At 43.8% G+C, this 17,595-nt stretch overlaps 1 protein-coding gene across 1 annotated transcript in view; it reads right to left on the reverse strand.

Moving 5' to 3' along the window:
* GOLT1B (golgi transport 1B) overlaps positions 1 to 17,595 on the reverse strand; it is a 208,768-nt gene that overhangs the window by 122,765 nt on the left and 68,408 nt on the right. The window lies entirely within an intron of this gene.

Genomic DNA, 17,595 nt, shown 5'->3' on the forward strand with positions numbered 1-17,595 from the left:
ACCATATGGTACCGTGGTGACTGTAGTTAAAGAAAATAAATTATCAGACCTGATTAAAAAAACCAGGGCGGGCCGTGGACCGGACACACCGTTGGAGAAAGTAATTTATCAGGTAAACATAAATTCTGTTTTCTCCAACATAGGTGTGTCCGGTCCACGGCGTCATCCTTACTTGTGGGAACCAATACCAAAGCTTTAGGACACGGATGAAGGGAGGGAGCAAATCAGGTCACCTAAATGGAAGGCACCACGGCTTGCAAAACCTTTCTCCCAAAAATAGCCTCAGAAGAAGCAAAAGTATCAAACTTGTAAAATTTGGTAAAAGTGTGCAGTGAAGACCAAGTCGCTGCCCTACATATCTGATCAACAGAAGCCTCGTTCTTGAAGGCCCATGTGGAAGCCACAGCCCTAGTGGAATGAGCCGTGATTCTTTCGGGAGGCTGCCGTCCGGCAGTCTCGTAAGCCAATCTGATGATGCTTTTAATCCAAAAAGAGAGAGAGGTAGAAGTTGCTTTTTGACCTCTCCTTTTACCGGAATAAACAACAAACAAGGAAGATGTTTGTCTAAAATCCTTTGTAGCATCTAAATAGAATTTTAGAGCGCGAACAACATCCAAATTGTGCAACAAACGTTCCTTCTTTGAAACTGGTTTCGGACACAGAGAAGGTACGATAATCTCCTGGTTAATGTTTTTGTTAGAAACAACTTTTGGAAGAAAACCAGGTTTAGTACGTAAAACCACCTTATCTGCATGGAACACCAGATAAGGAGGAGAACACTGCAGAGCAGATAATTCTGAAACTCTTCTAGCAGAAGAAATTGCAACTAAAAACAAAACTTTCCAAGATAATAACTTAATATCAACGGAATGTAAGGGTTCAAACGGAACCCCCTGAAGAACTGAAAGAACTAAGTTGAGACTCCAAGGAGGAGTCAAAGGTTTGTAAACAGGCTTAATTCTAACCAGAGCCTGAACAAAGGCTTGAACATCTGGCACAGCTGCCAGCTTTTTGTGAAGTAACACAGACAAGGCAGAAATCTGTCCCTTCAGGGAACTAGCAGATAATCCTTTTTCCAATCCTTCTTGAAGGAAGGATAGAATCTTAGGAATCTTAACCTTGTCCCAAGGGAATCCTTTAGATTCACACCAACAGATATATTTTTTCCAAATTTTGTGGTAAATCTTTCTAGTTACAGGCTTTCTGGCCTGAACAAGAGTATCGATAACAGAATCTGAGAACCCTCGCTTCGATAAGATCAAGCGTTCAATCTCCAAGCAGTCAGCTGGAGTGAAACCAGATTCGGATGTTCGAACGGACCCTGAACAAGAAGGTCTCGTCTCAAAGGTAGCTTCCAAGGTGGAGCCGATGACATATTCACCAGATCTGCATACCAAGTCCTGCGTGGCCACGCAGGAGCTATCAAGATCACCGACGCCCTCTCCTGATTGATCCTGGCTACCAGCCTGGGGATGAGAGGAAACGGCGGGAACACATAAGCTAGTTTGAAGGTCCAAGGTGCTACTAGTGCATCCACTAGAGCCGCCTTGGGATCCCTGGATCTGGACCCGTAGCAAGGAACTTTGAAGTTCTGACGAGAGGCCATCAGATCCATGTCTGGAATGCCCCACAGCTGAGTGACTTGGGCAAAGATTTCCGGATGGAGTTCCCACTCCCCCGGATGCAATGTCTGACGACTCAGAAAATCCGCTTCCCAATTTTCCACTCCTGGGATGTGGATAGCAGACAGGTGGCAGGAGTGAGACTCCGCCCATAGAATGATTTTGGTCACTTCTTCCATCGCTAGGGAACTCCTTGTTCCCCCCTGATGGTTGATGTACGCAACAGTTGTCATGTTGTCTGATTGAAACCGTATGAACTTGGCCCTCGCTAGCTGAGGCCAAGCCTTGAGAGCATTGAATATCGCTCTCAGTTCCAGAATATTTATCGGTAGAAGAGATTCTTCCCGAGACCAAAGACCCTGAGCTTTCAGGGATCCCCAGACCGCGCCCCAGCCCATCAGACTGGCGTCGGTCGTGACGATGACCCACTCCGGTCTGCGGAATGTCATCCCTTGTGACAGGTTGTCCAGGGACAGCCACCAACGGAGTGAGTCTCTGGTCCTCTGATTTACTTGTATCTTCGGAGACAAGTCTGTATAGTCCCCATTCCACTGACTGAGCATGCACAGTTGTAATGGTCTTAGATGAATGCGCGCAAAAGGAACTATGTCCATTGCCGCTACCATCAAACCGATCACTTCCATGCACTGCGCTATGGAAGGAAGAGGAACGGAATGAAGTATCCGACAAGAGTCTAGAAGTTTTGTTTTTCTGGCCTCTGTCAGAAAAATCCTCATTTCTAAGGAGTCTATTATTGTTCCCAAGAAGGGAACCCTTGTTGACGGAGATAGAGAACTCTTTTCCACGTTCACTTTCCATCCGTGAGATCTGAGAAAGGCCAGGACAATGTCCGTGTGAGCCTTTGCTTGAGGAAGGGACGACGCTTGAATCAGAATGTCGTCCAAGTAAGGTACTACAGCAATGCCCCTTGGTCTTAGCACAGCTAGAAGGGACCCTAGTACCTTTGTGAAAATCCTTGGAGCAGTGGCTAATCCGAAAGGAAGCGCCACGAACTGGTAATGCTTGTCCAGGAATGCGAACCTTAGGAACCGATGATGTTCCTTGTGGATAGGAATATGTAGATACGCATCCTTTAAATCCACTGTGGTCATGAATTGACCTTCCTGGATGGAAGGAAGAATAGTTCGAATGGTTTCCATCTTGAACGATGGAACCTTGAGAAACTTGTTTAAGATCTTGAGATCCAAGATTGGTCTGAACGTTCCCTCTTTTTTGGGAACTATGAACAGATTGGAGTAGAACCCCATCCCTTGTTCTCTTAATGGAACAGGATGAATCACTCCCATTTTTAACAGGTCTTCTACACAATGTAAGAATGCCTGTCTTTTTATGTGGTCTGAAGACAACTGAGACCTGTGGAACCTCCCCCTTGGGGGAAGCCCCTTGAATTCCAGAAGATAACCTTGGGAGACTATTTCTAGCGCCCAAGGATCCAGAACATCTCTTGCCCAAGCCTGAGCGAAGAGAGAGAGTCTGCCCCCCACCAGATCCGGTCCCGGATCGGGGGCCAACATTTCATGCTGTCTTGGTAGCAGTGGCAGGTTTCTTGGCCTGCTTTCCCTTGTTCCAGCCTTGCATTGGTCTCCAAGCTGGCTTGGCTTGAGAAGTATTACCCTCTTGCTTAGAGGACGTAGCACTTTGGGCTGGTCCACTTCTACGAAAGGGACGAAAATTAGGTTTATTTTTTGCCTTGAAAGGCCGATCCTGAGGAAGGGCGTGGCCCTTACCCCCAGTGATATCAGAGATAATCTCTTTCAAGTCAGGGCCAAACAGCGTTTTCCCCTTGAAAGGAATGTTAAGTAGCTTGTTCTTGGAAGACGCATCAGCTGACCAAGATTTCAACCAAAGCGCTCTGCGCGCCACAATAGCAAACCCAGAATTCTTAGCCGCTAACCTAGCCAATTGCAAAGTGGCGTCTAGGGTGAAAGAATTAGCCAATTTGAGAGCATTGATTCTGTCCATAATCTCCTCATAAGGAGGAGAATCACTATCGACCGCCTTTATCAGCTCATCGAACCAGAAACATGCGGCTGTAGCTACAGGGACAATGCATGAAATTGGTTGTAGAAGGTAACCCTGCTGAACAAACATCTTTTTAAGTAAACCTTCTAATTTTTTATCCATAGGATCTTTGAAAGCACAACTATCCTCTATGGGTATAGTGGTGCGTTTGTTTAAAGTGGAAACCGCTCCCTTGACCTTGGGGACTGTCTGCCATAAGTCCTTTCTGGGGTCGACCATAGGAAACAATTTTTTAAATATGGGGGGAGGGACGAAAGGAATACCGGGCCTTTCCCATTCTTTATTAACAATGTCCGCCACCCGCTTGGGTATAGGAAAAGCTTCTGGGAGCCCCGGGACCTCTAGGAACTTGTCCATTTTACATAGTTTCTCTGGGATGACCAACTTGTCACAATCATCCAGAGTGGATAATACCTCCTTAAGCAGAATGCGGAGATGTTCCAACTTAAATTTAAACGTAATCACATCAGGTTCAGCTTGTTGAGAAATGTTCCCTGAATCAGTAATTTCTCCCTCAGACAAAACCTCCCTGGCCCCATCAGACTGGGTTAGGGGCCCTTCAGAACCATTATTATCAGCGTCGTCATGCTCTTCAGTATCTAAAACAGAGCAGTCGCGCTTACGCTGATAAGTGTTCATTTTGGCTAAAATGTTTTTGACAGAATTATCCATTACAGCCGTTAATTGTTGCATAGTAAGGAGTATTGGCGCGCTAGATGTACTAGGGGCCTCCTGAGTGGGCAAGACTCGTGTAGACGAAGGAGGGAATGATGCAGTACCATGCTTACTCCCCTCACTTGAGGAATCATCTTGGGCATCATTGTCATTGTCACATAAATCACATTTATTTAAATGAATGGGAATTCTGGCTTCCCCACATTCAGAACACAGTCTATCTGGTAGTTCAGACATGTTAAACAGGCATAAACTTGATAACAAAGTACAAAAAACGTTTTAAAATAAAACCGTTACTGTCACTTTAAATTTTAAACTGAACACACTTTATTACTGCAATTGCGAAAAAACATGAAGGAATTGTTCAAAATTCACCAAATTTTCACCACAGTGTCTTAAAGCCTTAAAAGTATTGCACACCAAATTTGGAAGCTTTAACCCTTAAAATAACGGAACCGGAGCCGTTTTTAACTTTAACCCCTTTACAGTCCCTGGTATCTGCTTTGCTGAGACCCAACCAAGCCCAAAGGGGAATACGATACCAAATGACGCCTTCAGAAAGTCTTTTCTAAGTATCAGAGCTCCTCTCACATGCGACTGCATGTCATGCCTCTCAAAAACAAGTGCGCAACACCGGCGCGAAAATGAGGCTCTGCCTATGATTTGGGAAAGCCCCTAAAGAATAAGGTGTCTAAAACAGTGCCTGCCGATATTATTATATCAAAAAACCCAGAATAAATGATTCCTCAAGGCTAAATATGTGTTAATAATGAATCGATTTAGCCCAGAAAAAGTCTACAGTCTTAATAAGCCCTTGTGAAGCCCTTATTTACGATCGTAATAAACATGGCTTACCGGATCCCATAGGGAAAATGACAGCTTCCAGCATTACATCGTCTTGTTAGAATGTGTCATACCTCAAGCAGCAAGAGACTGCTCACTGTTCCCCCAACTGAAGTTAATTGCTCTCAACAGTCCTGTGTGGAACAGCCATGGATTTTAGTGACTGTTGCTAAAATCATTTTCCTCATACAAACAGAAATCTTCATCTCTTTTCTGTTTCTGAGTAAATAGTACATACCAGCACTATTTCAAAATAACAAACTCTTGATTGAATAATAAAAACTACAGTTAAACACTAAAAAACTCTAAGCCATCTCCGTGGAGATGTTGCCTGTACAACGGCAAAGAGAATGACTGGGGTAGGCGGAGCCTAGGAGGGATCATGTGACCAGCTTTGCTGGGCTCTTTGCCATTTCCTGTTGGGGAAGAGAATATCCCACAAGTAAGGATGACGCCGTGGACCGGACACACCTATGTTGGAGAAAGAAGTGAAAAAGACCTAAAAATTTTATTCGAAGGCACGAAGTCAGACAAAGCCTTTAACATAGAATCAGAAAAATATTTCTTATAAGTCTTCTAAATATTTCTTGTAAGAAAAGAAAATATATAAAGCATAAATACTAATGGAATCCGCATGTAAAAGTATAACATAATAACTTATTACAAACCAAAGCTAAAGATAAACATTTATAACATTTAAAATAAATGAACTTAGCTTTGGTAGAACTGAAACTCAGTTAAGTGTTTTTCCAGAAGTGGCTTCTGATTCAGAGTCCATCTGAGGCATCTTGCAATATGTAATAGAAAAAACAACATATAAAGCAAAATTGATCAAATTCCTTAAATGACAGTTTCAGGAATGGGAAAAAAATGCCAATGAACAAGCTTCTAGCAACCAGAAGCAATAAATAATGAGACTTAAATATTGTGGAGACAACAATGACGCTCGAATTTTTTAGCGCCAAAAAAGCCGCCCACATTATTTGGCGCCTAAATGCTTTTGGCGCCAAAAATGGCGCCACATCCGGTAACGCCGACATTTTTTGGCACAAAAACGTCAAAAAAATGAAGCAACTTCCGGCGACACGTATGACGCCGGAAATGACAAGAAAATTTTTGCGCCAAGAAAGTCCGCGCCAAGAATGACGCAATAAAATGAAGCATTTTCAGCCCCCGCGAGCCTAACAGCCCACAGGAAAAAAAGTCAAATTTTAAGGTAAGAAAAAATTGAATTATTCATATGCATTATCCCAAATATGAAACTGACTGTCTGAAAATAAGGAACGTTGAACATCCTGAATCAAGGCAAATAAATGTTTAAACACATATATTTAGAACTTTATATAAAAGTGCCCAACCATAGCTTACAGTGTCACAGAAAATAAGACTTACTTACCCCAGGACACTCATCTACATGTAGTAGAAAGCCAAACCAGTACTGAAACGAGAATCAGTAGAGGTAATGGTATATATATATATATAAGAGTATATCGTCGATCTGAAAAGGGAGGTAAGAGATGAATCTCTACGACCGATAACAGAGAACCCATGAAATAGACCCCGTAGAAGGAGATCATTGAATTCAAATAGGCAATACTCTCTTCACATCCCTCTGACATTCACTGCACGCTGAGAGGAAAACCGGGCTCCAACCTGCTGCGGAGCGCATATCAACATAGAATCTAGCACAAACTTACTTCACCACCTCCACAGGAGGCAAAGTTTGTAAAACTGATTTGTGGGTGTGATGAGGGGTGTATTTATAGGCATTTTGAGGTTTTGGGAAACTTTGCCCCTCCTGGTAGGAATGTATATCCCATACGTCACTAGCTCATGGACTCTTGCTAATTACATGAAAGAAATCTTCATTTCTACAGAATCTATTATTGTTCCCAGAAAAGGAACCCTTGTGGACGGGGACAGGGAACTCTTTTCTATGTTCACCCGTGAGACCTGAGAAAGGCTAAAACAATGTCTCTATGAGCCCTTGCTTTGGAAAGGGACGACACTTGGATTAGAATGTCGTCTAGGTAAGGTGCTACAGCAATGCCCCTCGGCCTTAGAACCGCTAGAAGGGACCCTAGCACCTTTGTGAAAATTCTGGGAGCAGTGGCTAAACCGAATGGAAGAGCCACGAACTGGTAATGTTTGTCCAGAAAGGCGAACCTCAGGAACTGATGATGATCTTTGTGGATAGGAATATGCAGGTACGCATCCTTTAAGTCCACGGTAGTCATATATTGACCCTCCTGGATTGTTGGTAAAATCGTCTGAATGGTTTCCATTTTGAATGATGGAACTCTGAGGAATTTGTTTAGAATTTTTAAATACAGAATTGGTCTGAAAGTTCCCTCTTTTTTGGGAACTACAAACAGGTTTGAGTAAAAACCCAGACCTTGTTCCGCTGTTGGAACTGGGTGTATCACTCCCATCTTTAATAGGTCTCCTACGCAATGTAAGAATGCCTGTCTCTTTATCTGGTCTGAAGATAAGCGAGACATGTGGAACCTTGCCCTTGGAGGAAGTTCCTTGAACTCTACAAGATACCCCTGAGAGACTATTTCTAGTGCCCAGGGATCCGGAACATCTCTTGCCCAAGCCTGAGCAAAGAGAGAAAGTCTGCCCCCTACTAGATCCGGTCCCGGATCGGGGGCTACCCCTTCATGCTGTCTTGGTAGCAGCAGCAGGCTTCTTGGCCTGTTTACCCTTGTTTCAGCCTTGCAATGGTTTCCATGCTGGTTTAGGCTGGGAAGCGTTACCCTCTTGTCTAGAGGCTGCAGAGTTAGGAGCCGGTCCGTTCCGGAAATTGCGAAAGGAACGAAAATTAGATTTGTTCTTAGCCTTGAAAGGCCTATCCTGTGGGAGGGCATGGCCCTTTCCCCCAGTGATGTCTGAAATAATCTCCTTCAATTCTGGCCCGAAAAGGGTCTTATCTTTGAAAGGAATATTAAGCAATTTTGTTTTGGACGACACATCCGCCGACCAAGATTTTAGCCAAAGCGCCCTGCGCGCCACTATTGCAAAACCTGAATTTTTCGCCGCTAATTTTGCCAATTGAAAAGCGGCATCCAAAATAAAGGAATTAGCCAACTTTAGTGCGTGAATTCTGTCCATGACTTCATCATATGGAGTCTCCTTTTGGAGCGAATTTTCTAGTTCCTCGAACCAAAAAGACACCGCCGTGGTGACAGGAATAATGCACGAAATTGGTTGAAGAAGGAAACCTTGCTGAACAAATATCTTTTTAAGCAATCCTTCCAATTTTTTATCCATAGGATCTTTGAAAGCGCAACTGTCCTCAATAGGAATAGTTGTGCGCTTGGCCAACGTTGAAACTGCCCCCTCTACCTTAGGGACCGTTTGCCATGCGTCCCTTCTGGGGTCGACAATGGGGAACATTTTCTTAAATATATGAGGTGGAACAAAAGGGACACCTGGCTTCTCCCACTCCTTAGTCACTATGTCCGCCACCCTCTTGGGTATCGGAAAAGCATCAGCGTGCACTGGGACCTCTAAGAATTTGTCCATTTTGCACAACTTCTCTGGAATCACCAAAGAATCACAATCATCAAGAGTAGCTAGCACCTCCTTAAGCAGGGCGCGGAGATGTTCTAGCTTAAATTTAAATGCCACGATATCAGGTTCTGCCTGCTGAGAAATTTTTCCTGAATCAGAAATTTCTCCCTCAGACAGACCCTCCCTCACTGCCAACTCAGATTGATGTGAGGGTATAACAGATAAATTATCGTCAGCGCCAACTTGCTCATCCTCTGTATTTAAAACTGAGCAATCACGCTTTCTGGGAAAATTCTGGGAAATGCTGGCAGTTTGGATAAAAGATTTGCTATAGAATTATCCATTACTGCTGTTAATTGCTGCATAGTAACAAGCATTGGCGCGCTAGATGTACTAGGTATCGCCTGCGCGGGCAAAACTGGTGTTGACACAGAAGGAGAGGATGATGAGCTATCCCCACTACCTTCATTTGAAGAATCATCTTGGCAACCTTATTAAATGTGACAGTACTGTCCTTACTTTGTTTGGACGCCATGGCACAATTTCCACATACATTTAAAGGGGGAACCACCTTGGCTTCCATACACACAGAACATATGCTATCTGAAGGTACAGACATGTTAGACAGATTTAGGCAGGCTATTAATGCAATAAAAACGATTTTAAACAAAACCGTTACTGTCTCTTTAAATAATAAAAAGAGCACACTTTATTTCTGAATGTTCGAAAAACTATGAAGGAAATATCCGATCTTTATAAAATTTACACCCCAGTGTCTTAATGCTTTGAAAGTATTGCACACCAAAAGTCTCTAAACCCTTAAATGAGCAAACCGGAGCTAATAGTTCAATTTACCGGTTTAAACACACTACAGTCCCTGCCACAGACTTTGCTGCGGCTTTTACCTTCCTTAGGGGTTATTCACCACAGAAATAAGCCTTCCTGAGTCCGTTTCTCAGCCACAGGACCCTCTCACATGAAGCTGCATGCACTGCCTTTAGAAGTAACTGCGCAACTGAGGCGCGAAAATGAGGCCTCCTCCCTCTGCATACCAGAGTGAAGGGGCCTTTCTGACTATATTAGGCGTCTAAACAACTGCCAGGCGTAATTAAACGTTCCCAAAAGTGTTTCAAAGTTCACAAAACACTCCAAATGTCATATAAATATGATATAAACAAATCGATTTAGCCCACAATAGTGTCAACCAGCATAGAGCCCAATTTATAAGCCTTAAAGGGACAGTCAAGTCCAAAAAAAACTTTCATGTTTCAAATAGGGCATGCAATTTTAAACAACTTTCCAATGTATTTTTATCACCAATTTTGCTTTGTTCTTTTGGTATTCTTAGCTGAAAGCTAGACCTAGGAAGGCTCATATGATAATTGCTAAGCCCTTGAAGGCCGCCTCTAATCACATGCTTTTGTATTTGCTTTTCACAGCAGGGGAGAGCTAGTTCAGGTAAACCCTATAGATAACATTGTGAGCACTCCCGTGAATTGTGGCAGACACTGCACTAATTGGCTAAAATAAAAGTCAATAGATAATAAATAAAATGTCATGTGATCAGGGGGCTGTCAGAAGATGTTTAGATACAATGTAATCACAGAGGTAAAAAGTATATTAATATAACTGTTGGTTATGCAAAACTGGGGAATGGGTAATAAAGGGATTATCTATCTTTTAAAACAACAACAATTCTGGCGTTGACTGTCCCTTTAATTCTGTTACTGAGTCTAAGAAAATGGCTTACCGATCCCATAAGGGAAAACTGACAGTCTTCTAGCATTACTATGTCTTGTTAGAAAAGAGACTGGTCATACCTGGAGCAGATAAGTCTGCAAACTGTTCCCCCCAACTGAAGTTCTCTGGTTTCAACAGTCCTGCGTGGGAACAGCAATGGATTTTAGTTACTGGTGCTAAAATCATACTCCTCTTTTAACAGAACTCTTCATCACTTTCTGTTGTAGAGTAAATAGTACAAACCGGCACTATTTTAAAATAACAAACTCTTGATAGAAGAAATAAAACTACAACTAACACCACATACTCTTTACCATCCCCGTGGAGATGCTACTTGTTCAGAGCGGCAAAGAGAATGACTGGGGGGCGGAGCCAGAGGGGGGGGGCTATATGGACAGCTTTTGCTGTGTGCTCTCTTTGCCATTTCCTGTAGGGGAAGAGAATATGCCACAAGTAAGGATGAAGCCGTGGACCGGACACACCAATGTAGGAGAAATACCTAATAATCGGCCGCTCCGATATATCGGTCTATCCCTAACAGTGAGTCTCATATGTTACCCCCAGAGTCACAGGAGACTAGGAGTGCATACTGCAGCTATCCTGAGATTGTCTATGTATAGGGCAATGCTACAGTGAGTTTTACATGTCACCCACAGAGGGACAGGAGACCAGGAGTACATACTACCGTTATCCTGAGATTGTCTGTGTATAGGGCAATGCTACAGTGAGTCTCACACGTCACCCCCAGAGGGACAGGAGACCAGGAGTACATACTACTATTATCCTGAGATTGTCTGTGTATAGGGCAATGCTACAGTGAGTCGCACATGTCACCCCCAGAGGGAAAGGAGACCAGGAGTGCATAGTGCAGTTATACGGAGATTATCTTTGTATAGGGCAATAATATATGTCGCCCCCCAGAGGGACAGGAGACCATATATGTCGCCACCCAGAGGGACAGGAGACCAGGAGTCAGGAGTGCATACTGAAGTTATACTGAGATTGTCGTGTATAGGGTAATGGTATAGTGAGTCTCACAGGTCACCCCCAGAGATGCAGGAGACCAGGAGTACATACTGCACTATCCTGCGATTGTCTGTGTATAAGTCAATGCTTCATCACCCCCAAAGGGATAAGAGACTACGAGTGCATACGGTAGTTATCATGAGATTGTGTATAGGGCAATGCTAAAGTGAGTCTCACGTCACCCCCAGAGATACAGTAGACCAAGAGCACATACTGCACAGTTACCCTGAGATTGTCTGTGTATAGTGCAATGCTACAATGAGCCTAATGCTACAATGAGCCTCATGTTACCTACCAGAGGGACAGGATACCAGTAGTGCATACTGCAGTATCCTGAGATTGTCTGTGTATTCTATAGGGAAATGATATAGTGAGCCTCACATTGCCGCTCCCCAGAGGGACAGGAGACCAGTGGATACTGCAGTATCCTGAGAATGTCCGTGTATAGTGCAATGCTGCAGTGAGTCTCACGTCACCCCCAAAGGGACAGGAGACCAGGAGTTTTTACTGAAGTTATCCTGAGATTGTCTGTGTATAGGGCACTGCCACAGTAAGTCTCATATGTTACCCAAAGAGGCACAGGAGACCAGGAATACATACTGCAGTTATTGTGAGATTGTCTGTGTATAGTGCAATGCTACAGTCTCATATGTTACCCAAAGAGGCATAGGAGACCAGGACTGCATATTGCAGTTATACTGAGATTTTCTGTGTATAGAGCAATGCTACAGTGAGTCTGCCAGAGGGGCATGAGACAAGGATTACATACTGCAGTTATTGTGAGATTGTTTGTGTACAGTGCAATGCTACAGTAAGTCTCATATGTTACCCAAAGAGGCATAGGAGACCAGGAGTGCATACTGCAGTTATTGTGAGATTGTTTGTGTATAGTGCAATGCTACAGAGTGAGTATCACATGTCACCCCCAGAGGGAAAGGAGACCAGGAGTGCATACTGCAGTATCCTGAGATTGTCCATGTATAGGGCAATGCTACAGTGAGTGTCACGTGTCACCCCCAGAGGGAAAGGAGACCAGGAGTGCATACTGCAGTATCCTGAGATTGTCTGTGTATAGTGCAATGCTACAGTAAGTCTCATATGTTACCCAAAGAGGCATAGGAGACCAGGAGTGCATACTGCAGTATCCTGAGCATGTCTGTGTATAGAGAAATGCTACAGAGTGAGTATCACATGTCACCCCCAGAGGGAAAGGAGGCCAGGAGTGCATACTGTAGGTTATCCTGAGATTGTCTATGTATAGGGCAATGCTACAGTGAGTCTCACGTGTCACCCCCAGAGGGAAAGGAGACCAGGAGTGCATGTACATGTCATGTCTATGTCTTACAAACAGTTAATTGCACACAACACACCTGTATTTTGATCTATGTCCGGAAGCCTTTGAAGAAATAATTCACCATTACTTTGCACTGTATTTTAGATTGTGTGGCAGAACAAGGTATTCACTGTTTGAACTGTCAAGAATAACCTGTTTTTACTATTTCCACCAGGGATCCAAAGGACTATTTGTGTGTGTATATATACATACATACATATATATATATATATATATATATATATATATATATATATACACACACACACACACATATATACCATATACACACACACACACACATATTTATATATATATGTGTGTGTGCGCGTGTATGTGTGTGTGTGCGCGTGTATGTGTGTGTGTGCGCGTGTATGTGTGTGTGTGTGTGCGCATGTGTATGTGTGCGTGTATGTGTGCGCATGTACATGTGTGCGCATGTACATTTGTGCGCATGTACATGTGTGCGCATGTACATGTGTGCGCATGTACATGTGTGCGCATGTACATGTGTGCGCATGTACATGTGTGCGCATGTACATGTGTGCGCATGTACATGTGTGCGCATGTACATGTGTGCGCATGTACATGTGTGCGCATGTACATGTGTGCGCATGTACATGTGTGCGCATGCAGGGCCGTCTTTAATATTGATTGGACCCTGGGCAAAAATGTTCTTGCCCCCCCCCCACCCCATGCAATTTTGCTCTCCACCCCAACATCCCAAAAAACAACTAAATCAATTTTTTTTTTTATTATTATTAGCCCAGCGGTGGATCATCCACTGCTGGGCTAATCATTTAAAAAAAAAAATGCAATATGTGAAACTGGACCTAAGCAGTACTAATAAGTAAATAAATATATAAATTAAACTAAGTAAAGAAAATATGAGAGAGTAGATCTATAAATGCTGTCTAAGTCCAAAACTGGTGCTACCCTTATTTAGATTTATGAATAATAAATTTTAGAAAACAGAATTTATGCTTACCTGATAAATTACTTTCTCCAACGGTGTGTCCGGTCCAGGGCGTCATCCTTACTTGTGGGATATCTCTTCCCCAACAGGAAATGGCAAAGAGTCCCAGCAAAGCTGGCCATATAGTCCCTCCTAGGCTCCGCCCACCCCAGTCATTCGACTGACGGACAGGAGGAAATATATATAGGAGAAACCATATGGTACCGTGGTGACTGTAGTTAGAGAAAATAATTCATCAGACCTGATTAAAAAACCAGGGCGGGCCGTGGACCGGACACACCGTTGGAGAAAGTAATTTATCAGGTAAGCATAAATTCTGTTTTCTCCAACATTGGTGTGTCCGGTCCACGGCGTCATCCTTACTTGTGGGAACCAATACCAAAGCTTTAGGACACGGATGAAGGGAGGGAGCAAATCAGGTTACCTAAACGGAAGGCACCACAGCTTGCAAAACCTTTCTCCCAAAAATAGCCTCCGAAGAAGCAAAAGTATCAAATTTGTAAAATTTGGCAAAAGTGTGCAGTGAAGACCAAGTCGCTGCCTTACATATCTGGTCAACAGAAGCCTCATTCTTGAAGGCCCATGTGGAAGCCACAGCCCTAGTGGAGTGAGCTGTGATTCTTTCAGGAGGCTGCCATCCGGCAGTCTCATAAGCCAATCGGATGATGCTTTTAAGCCAAAAGGAAAGAGAGGTAGAAGTCGCTTTTTGACCTCTCCTTTTACCAGAATAAACAACAAACAAGGAAGATGTTTGTCTGAAATCTTTTGTAGCCTCTAAATAGAATTTTAGAGCACGGACTACGTCCAAATTGTGTAACAAACGTTCCTTCTTTGAAACTGGATTCGGACATAAAGAAGGTACAACTATCTCCTGGTTAATATTTTTGTTAGAAACAACCTTAGGAAGAAAACCAGGCTTAGTACACAAAACCACCTTATCTGCATGGAACACCAGATAGGGCAGATAACTCTGAAACTCTTCTAGCAGAAGAAATTGTAACCAAAAACAAAACTTTCCAAGATAGTAACTTAATATCTATGGAATGTAAAGGTTCAAACGGAACCCCTTGAAGAACTGAAAGAACTAGATTTAGACTCCAGGGAGGAGTCAAAGATCTGTAAACAGGCTTGATCCTAACCAGAGCCTGAACAAATGCTTGAAGATCTGTCCCTTTAGAGAACTTGCAGATAATCCTTTCTCCAAACCTTGTTGTAGAAAGGAGAGAATCTTAGGAATTTTTATCTTATTCCATGGGAATCCTTTGGATTCACACCAACAGATATATCTTTTCCATATTTTATGGTAAATCTTTCTAGTTACCGGTTTTCTGGCCTGAACCAGAGTATCTATCACAGAATCTGAAAACCCACGCTTTGATAGAATCAAGCGTTCAATCTCCAAGCCGTCAGCTGGAGGGAGACCAGATTTGGATGTTCGAATGGCCCTGAACAAGAAGGTCCTGTCTCAAAGGTAGCTTCCATGGTGGAACCGATGACATATTTACCAAGTCCTGCGTGGCCACGCAGGAGCTATCAAGATCACCGAGGCCCTCTCCTGTTTGATCCTGGCTACCAGCCTGGGAATGAGAGGAAACGGTGGAAACGCATAAGCTAGGTTGAAGGTCCAAGGCGCTACTAGTGCATCGACTAGAGTCGCCTTGGGATCCCTGGATCTGGACCCGTAGCAAGGAACCTTGAAGTTCTGACGAGACGCCATCAGATCCATATCTGGAATGCCCCATAGTTGCGTCAACTGGGCAAAGATCTCCGGGTGGAGTTCCCACTCTCCCGGATGGAATGTCTGACGACTCAAATAATCCGCTTCCCAGTTTTCCACACCTGGAATGTGGATCGCAGATAGGTGGCAGGAGTGATCCTCCGCCCATTGAATTATTTTGGTCACTTCTTTCATCGCCAGGGAACTCCTTGTTCCCCCCTGATGATTGATATACGCAACGGTCGTCATGTTGTCTGATTGGAACCTTATGAATCTGGCCTTTGCTAGTTGAGGCCAAGCCCTGAGAGCATTGAATATCGCTATCAGTTCCAGAATGTTTATCGGGAGAAGAGACTCTTCCTGAGACCATAGACCCTGAGCTTTCAGGGATTCCCAGACCGCGCCCCAGCCCACTAGACTGGCGTCGGTCGTGACAATGACCCACTCTGGTCTGCGGAAGCTCATTCCCTGGGACAGATGGTCCAGGGTCAGCCACCAACGGAGTGAATCTCTGGTCTTCTGATCTACTTGAATCATTGGAGACAAGTCTGTATAGTCCCCATTCCACTGTTTGAGCATGCACAGTTGTAATGGTCTTAGATGAATTCGTGCAAAAGGAAATATGTCCATTGCTGCAACCATCAACCCTACTACTTCCATGCACTGCGCTATGGAAGGACGAGGAACAGAATGAAGAACTTGACAAGTGCTTAGAAGTTTTGACTTTCTGACCTCTGTCAGAAAAATCCTCATTTCTAAGGAATCTATTATTGTTCCCAAGAAGGGAACTCTTGTCGACGGAGACAGAGAACTTTTTTCTATGTTCACCTTCCATCCGTGTGATCTGAGAAAGGCCAGAACGATGTCTGTTTGCTTTTGACAGGGACGACGCTTGTATTAGAATGTCGTCCAAGTAAGGTACTACTGCAATGCCCCTCGGTCTTAGAACCGCTAGAAGGGACCCTAGTACCTTTGTGAAAATCCTTGGAGCAGTGGCTAACCCGAATGGGAGGGCCACAAACTGGTAATGCTTGTCCAGAAAAGCGAACCTTAGGAACTGATGATGTTCTTTGTGGATAGGAATATGTAGGTACGCATCCTTTAGATCCACGGTAGTCATAAATTGACTTTCCTGGATAGTGGGTAGAATCGTTCGAATGGTTTCCATCTTGAACGATGGTACTCTGAGAAATTTGTTTAGGATCTTCAAATCCAAAATTGGTCTGAAAGTTCCTCTTTTTTGGGAACTACGAACAGATTTGAATAAAATCCCATTCCTTGTTCCTTTATTGGAACTGGGTGTATCACTCCCATCTTTAACAGGTCTTCTACACAATGTAAGAACGCCTGTCTCTTTATTTGGTTTGAGGATAAGTGAGACATGTGGAACCTTCCCCTTGGGGGTAGTTCCCTGAATTCCAGGAGATAACCCTGAGAAACTATTTCTAGCGCCCAGGGATCCTGAACATCTCTTGCCCAAGCCTGAGCAAAGAGAGAGAGTCTGCCCCCCACTAGATCCGGTCCCGGATCGGGGGCTACTCCTTCATGCTGTTTTGTTAGCAGCGGCAGGCTTCTTGGCCTGCTTACCCTTGTTCCAGCCTAGCATCGGTTTCCAGGCTGGTTTGGGTTGTGAGGCATTACCCTCTTGCTTAGAGGATGCAGAATTAGAGGCCGGTTCGTTCCAGAAATTGCGAAAGGAACGAAAATTAGACTTATTTTTGGCCTTGAAAGGTCTATCTTGTGGAAGGGCGTGGCCCTTTCCCCCAGTGATGTCTGAAATAATCTCTTTCAATTCTGGTCCAAATAGAGTTTTACCTTTGAAAGGGATGTTAAGCAATTTTGTCTTGGATGACACATCCGCTGACCAAGACTTTAGCCAAAGCGCTCTGCGCGCCACGATAGCAAACCCTGAATTTTTCGCCGCTAATCTAGCTAATTGCAAAGCGGCATCTAAAATAAAAGAGTTAGCCAACTTAAGTGCGTGAACTCTGACCATAACCTCCTCATATGGAGTCTCTCTACTAAGCGAGTTTTCTAGTTCCTCGAACCAGAACCACTCTGCTGTAGTGACAGGAACAATGCACGAAATGGGTTGTAGAAGGTA

The sequence above is a fragment of the Bombina bombina genome, chromosome 6 (genome assembly GCF_027579735.1).
Source record: "Bombina bombina isolate aBomBom1 chromosome 6, aBomBom1.pri, whole genome shotgun sequence".
In the NCBI taxonomy this organism is placed as follows: Eukaryota; Metazoa; Chordata; class Amphibia; order Anura; family Bombinatoridae; genus Bombina; species Bombina bombina.